The 6,196-nt window shown below is 35.4% G+C and overlaps 1 pseudogene; it reads right to left on the bottom strand.

Moving 5' to 3' along the window:
* Nucleotides 1-1,207: 1,207 nt before the first annotated feature.
* Nucleotides 1,208-4,333, bottom strand: LOC113773950 (annotated as a pseudogene).
* Nucleotides 4,334-6,196: the final 1,863 nt, after the last annotated feature.

Raw genomic sequence — 6,196 nt, 5'->3', positions numbered from 1 at the left:
TTGACCAGAATCAGCAAGAAAAGATTAATGTTTGCTAAGCCAATACATATTTAGTTACTTTCCAAACAGGCGCAAGGCTACGTTAGCTTTATGAGACAATCAGTAGTTTAGGATGAATTTAACAAGATTTAGAGCCTTAATACTGCAGGGAAAAAATTGGCATGTATCAACTTTGTCTTGGAATAGAAATAAGATTAATAGTAATTTTTAATGCACCTCACAACAAAGAAAATCGTTTATAGATATGCTATGAAAGATATGCCACAATTCTTAACAGAAAATGGAAACTAGCAGTAACTCAGTGCAACATTGGCAAGGTTACTAATAGACCATTTGAACTGTTAAAGTATATTCAGCAGCTACTGTTCAAAACTGAAGTAACGTATGGTGTGAACAATGCATCTGCAATTAAATCACAAGTATATTCGTGAAGGGGAGAGAGGGACAGATTAGCATAAAACGAATCTTAAAATTGTAAATAATAATGATGTGACACATAAGAAATCCTAGGATCTCAAGTGATTAGTGCAAAATCAGATCATCAACAAAATGTGTAGAAAACAGTTTGTTGCAAAAGCATATAAAATGAACTTACTGAAATCATTAGGCACAAGCTGTGGATGCCATTTTTCACGTACATGTTATGCAATTTTTTCTCAAAACAACCAAGTAAGGTGTAACAATGTTTGCTAACTTGAAACACACAGATCCAGTACGCAATCTATAACTCCCAAAATGGAAAATGAGTAATGGGTAACATGCTAGACATCAACACAAAAAAACTATTAGCAAATCATGCAGTTCAAGAACCAAGAAACATAATAGGATATCAATGGAATACTCTACCTAGTACTTTCAAGCGGAAACGCTTGTATATGGGGCTAGCGTAATCAACTCTGAAACCCATTTCTTCAAACATTTTGAGCTGCAAAATAAAGGACATAAAGCTTGTTTAGACCACTAATATTACAGTGGAAACCAACATACAGACAACTTTAGGGCATTATATCAACCTGATCGAGGAAGCCATCATTTGGGCAGACAAATTCAGAGCTTTGCCTTAGTGATTCAAGTGCATCTACAGAAATGCAAACCCATCTAAGAAGAAAGAATGAATTTAAAAAAAAAGAGAGAAAATAAAAGAAAAGAAAGGTAGAACACATCAAAAATGGAAAGAACACTATCAGTGTTCCTTGTTCCAAATTAACTAAAGGTCAAGAAAGATAAGCACAGAAATCACAACAGATCCGATGCACACTTGAGAAAAACAACAAAGCCAAACAAAAGTGAGATTGTTCAAACCTTCGTGGGATAGCTCTTCAGTCCTCATCAGATATGCTGTAATAATAGCTGCACTGCAACCAAAACAGTCAAAAGGAGTGTGTAAAACCTTGGTGATGACCAAGCATGGAAGGAAAGTGTACCACATTCTTGATAAATTCTTGCTCACAAATAGATAATGAAAAACATAGAAACAGGAAAACAAAGATTTCCATGGTTTGATAACATACTAAACTAAGAACCAAATTTACAAGGTCAACTTGTTAAAAGTCCAAGTCCATGATTTCTGCATGAGAAACTGTGATCTATCCATTGCAAGTGAACTAACGAAATTAAAATGCCTTTATCTAAATTCAACAGAAATTACAAACACAGTGACATGACAGCCAGACTGCTGTTATTCCACGCAACAGCAATCTCTACATAAGAACATTTTAGATCATGTTGAATAAAATGGATTAGCTGCTTCAAAGTAGCAACAGCAATCTCTACATAAGGTGGCTTGATGTCTGCCATTTGGCCTTTAGATCCATAGGGTGATTCATCCACTAAAAAAATGGCTTTTCGTAATTCTGGACATATTGGAGAAGGTTACTCCAAAGATTTCACAGTTGATTAAAATCCAAGCAAATGAAAGACAATAACATCAACCAGGAAATAATCAAAGCAACAACATCCTTTAAAGCATGAACCCACCGTGCTAAATATGAGAGTTTCATAAAGGTATTAACTCATTTAACACAAATGTGAGTCGCATCTGGGATTCTGTCACCAACTTGGAGAAAAATAAGGCATTAACAAAATAGACATTAATTTCTGGAAAAGGAATATCCATGGACATTATCATATGTAATAAATGCGTTTTGAAAGAAGGGCTTTGAATTTGACAAGCTTTGTCATTGGTGATAACAGTAAAGAAGAATCCAGTACATAATTGGACATATTGACTACAGATTCCTAAAATGGACTTCCATTATTATAGAATACAAGATAAGCGATATTTCTAAGGGACTGTTGTCTGTCAAAAATTGTCATGCCTACTATGTAAATACAAAAATGTGGGTCCATATGCAACAACCAACAAAACTGTGACACCCCAAGACACAGAATAACAGACATCAGTTCAATGAACACTCGTTATTCTACCAGCAAAAGGAGTTTTAAAAGTACCTCAGCTATAAATTGGGAACAAGCAAACTTCAAAAGTAGAAAGAATCAGCAAATGAGAATTACCTTCTTGATACACCAGCAAAGCAGTGAACCAATACAGACCCTTCTTGTCTACTTCGGTCAATAAAATCTAAACAAACATCCAAGTAATCCAATAGATCCTCACTCTCTGTATCTCTCAATGGTACAGCCATCCTTCCCTGCTTTCTCTAAGGAATATAGCACCTTTTCTGGTGCCAGAGAACTCTTGGACCCATCACCTGAATCATCCTCTGTTCCTGAACCCCCAACATACACCTTACGAATCTCTTCTGTAGGGATCAGAATCTCCCTTCGCCATTCTGAGAAAAATGAAATTGACGTGGAGCTGAGAACTGATAATATATGTGTAATTTCACCACTACCATGCTGGAGAACATCTGCAGCATCCCCAATATTGCCAATAAATAGATTCTCCCGCACCAGGTATGGCATATCACACAAATGATATTGCCGCTTCTAGAAACTCAAATCTTATGTGCCTGTTATAGTAAAAGATTAATTTTTCTTAAAAAATATAAGCCAGACTTGACATTTCATTTGTACCTCATTGGGAGATGTAAAATTAATTCAACAACTGTAAATTGCATATTTGCTTTGATCAAATTGAAGGAAAGTACCTCCCCCCTGCCCCCAATCCAAACCCCCCCCCCCCCCCCCCAAAAAAAAAGATCATTATCATCAGATTAGATAACTAGCAAAATAACTAAAGTACATGACGGATTAACTTTTTACCAAAAAGAGTAACTTTACACATACCATTATGATTCGGGAAATGAAGCACTCTCATTTGCTCGATGGTTATGTTATAAAAATAATTATGGAATCAGAGTTTAATATATTAAACACAACAATCAACCACCATGAATTTCACTTGTGAGAAATGTGCCCAAGCCTACTTTTCAATTGTCCAACATTTTCTCTAAAATTGATGTAGTGGTTCACAAAAGTTTATGTATGCATACTAACAGGTCTATATATGATAAACCTAGAAGTCCGTTATATCCCTTTCCTTTGACGAACTATGTAGCAAGAACATGACATCTAATGCAAATGAGACAGCATCTATAGCAGTGACAACACTAATTTTAGTTCACTTTCGCATTGAGTTCATTCTTTCAATCCATAAACCACTGGTTACACCAATAAAACACGAGTTCCTCCATGCATTGGGTAAAAGTTTCATTTCACGAGCGGATCCACATGTTGAACACCTAGTCATTTCACAAGATTCTATTATACACATGGCGTGAATCTAAAGCTACTTGTGTAAACAATTTACTACTACCCTGATACTGTATATCAAATCAAATCATGCAACACAGATATATGTCTGCTCCTTTTCCAATCTTTTCATTAGTCTACCTCAAAGGCACAAATTCCAGACACATACAACATCAAACAGACATGTCAATGTGCATATCACCCCACAAAATTCACAACCAAAATGAAAGAACGAAAAAAAAAACACCAAAAGCTTCAGTTTTTCTCCTTTTTGCCCACAAAAAAAGAAAAATGAACAAATCCAAACAAAAGTTGTATCAAATCTTAAAATATCGAAAACATGTCATCCAAAAATAAGAATTACACATACCTGGTAACAACCCTTCACCCAGAATTTTGTTTTCCTTTCTTTTCTGAACTGTTTTCTAAACCTATTTATTGTATACAAAGTAAAAGATAAGACAAAAAAAAAATTAAACTCAAGTACACAATCTTTGATTTCAATAAAGAACACACAGGCGGGAAGATTATAGGCATATATCCTTGTATCTATACCTGAAGAAGTTAAGGGGACTTACCGGTGGAAGTATATTCCGGCGAGTGAAGTCAGATTACCGGCGAAGTGTAAAGCAAAAAGTTTTTGGTATCACTAAATCCCTGTGTCTGTCCTTACGGAATGCGCTCTTGTTTTCTTTTCCGTCTCATTTTCATAGATTTTTAACTTTTGTCGATTGGGAGTTTCACACGTGTGACGGGTGCTGTGCAGAATCTTTGGCACGTGTAGAACACATTGAAGCAAATTGAGAATTATTTCACCACTCTATTGGCACGCGGTAAGTTGGGGTTGGGTTTCAGGGACACTACGCAGCGGAAAAATAAAAATTTTTCCCTAAAATCATCCAGGAATCACCATAGATTTTACGTATGATATACTAAAAGTAAGGTTTTAGAATTACCTTAATCCAAGCGGTGTCTCCCTGCAGCGTTGTTTGAGGATGGTCAGCCCTTGAGCAGTCCAATCGTCCTGCCTCTACTGATATCCACGCTAGAACAATCCTGGATCGTCTCACGAACTATGTGTTGAAGAGAAAAAGGTGCTAGCCTTCTTACTCTCTTCGAACGTATATTTTTTCTCTCTCTGGTATGTGACGCTCACACCCTCAATTTTTCTCCCCTCTCTCTGTGTTTGTATCTACACCCAAAAACCATTGGAGAGAGAGAGGGTTATATGATAAGCTAGAATGATGAGTCTTCTTGTCTGATTCAAAATCAAAACAATAAGACTTCTCATCACCCAAGACTCTATCTATCATTATCTGATAGATAAGAGATAACCATTTACTCTTATCTGCTCAAATAGGCCTGGGATTAATTTTCTTTTAAAATTAAACCCCGATAATTCACATAGTTTCAATCCAGGATTAAATCTCTATTGCGTGTGACCTAATAGGTCCCGAATGCATTGGTAATAATTATGGTTTAATGATTAGATAAAATAAACGACTTTATTTTATCATAACTTATAATAAATAATTAATCCATAATTATAAATCACGAGCGGTGTCTAGCCACACATCGCGATTGCCCAATTATTCGGAATTAGTCAAGGGAATTTGACCTCACCTTTCCGTGAAAAATTACCGTGTAATTATTATCCTTTCACCAAAGATATCCAATTAGTCAGGAATAAGGAATAAGTGCCAATTCCCTGATGACTAATTAAATTTTCTAGTTCCCGAAATTTACCCTTAATTAGGTTAAATTGAAGACATTCTTCAATTTACCTAATAGTCGACTTTAGGGTTAATTTCTCACTAGTGGCCATCCGGATATCAACTCCTTCTATCAGAGTGGTAAATCCTATCTTGATCACCCATTTTCTTTACGTGCTTCACACTACATCCAACTTCTACACTTTAAGCCACTCTCAAAGAGTAACAAGTAATTAGAGTCAAAATGTAGTGATTCCCACTCAAGATTCTATGGTGATCTCAAGTCGTAGGATCACTTACACAATTTTTCACTAGAGATACACCATTGGCACTAGATAGATATCCTAACGGGATCTCTAAACGGATCACTCCAATGCATTTGTACTTTTCAAATCATCTACACATTAGCCTAAGTATCTTCATACCATAGTTGATGAGAACAACCACTAATTACATTAATTAGAGGCTAACTGTGTACTAGTTTTACCGTACTAAAGATGTCCTATTTCATTAGTACAAAAACTAGGGAATTTTAATAATATTACTATAAATGTGATTGATATCTCATAGTCACCAACTCTTGTGACTATCATCACATTAGTAATATTATAAGGACTTTATCGGTTGTATCTAATATTTAACAGATAAATAAGAAGTTATTAAAATACAAAACATATAATAAGGAATGTATAAAATAAAAACAAATACATTGTTTTAGGGCATACATTCCAACAATCTCCCACTTGCACTAAAACACATTATCCATGTTT

The sequence above is a fragment of the Coffea eugenioides genome, chromosome 6 (assembly GCF_003713205.1).
Source record: "Coffea eugenioides isolate CCC68of chromosome 6, Ceug_1.0, whole genome shotgun sequence".
Classification (NCBI taxonomy): domain Eukaryota; kingdom Viridiplantae; phylum Streptophyta; class Magnoliopsida; order Gentianales; family Rubiaceae; genus Coffea; species Coffea eugenioides.
Note: the sequence above shows the minus strand (reverse complement) of the source record. Positions and strands in the feature narration are given on the sequence as shown.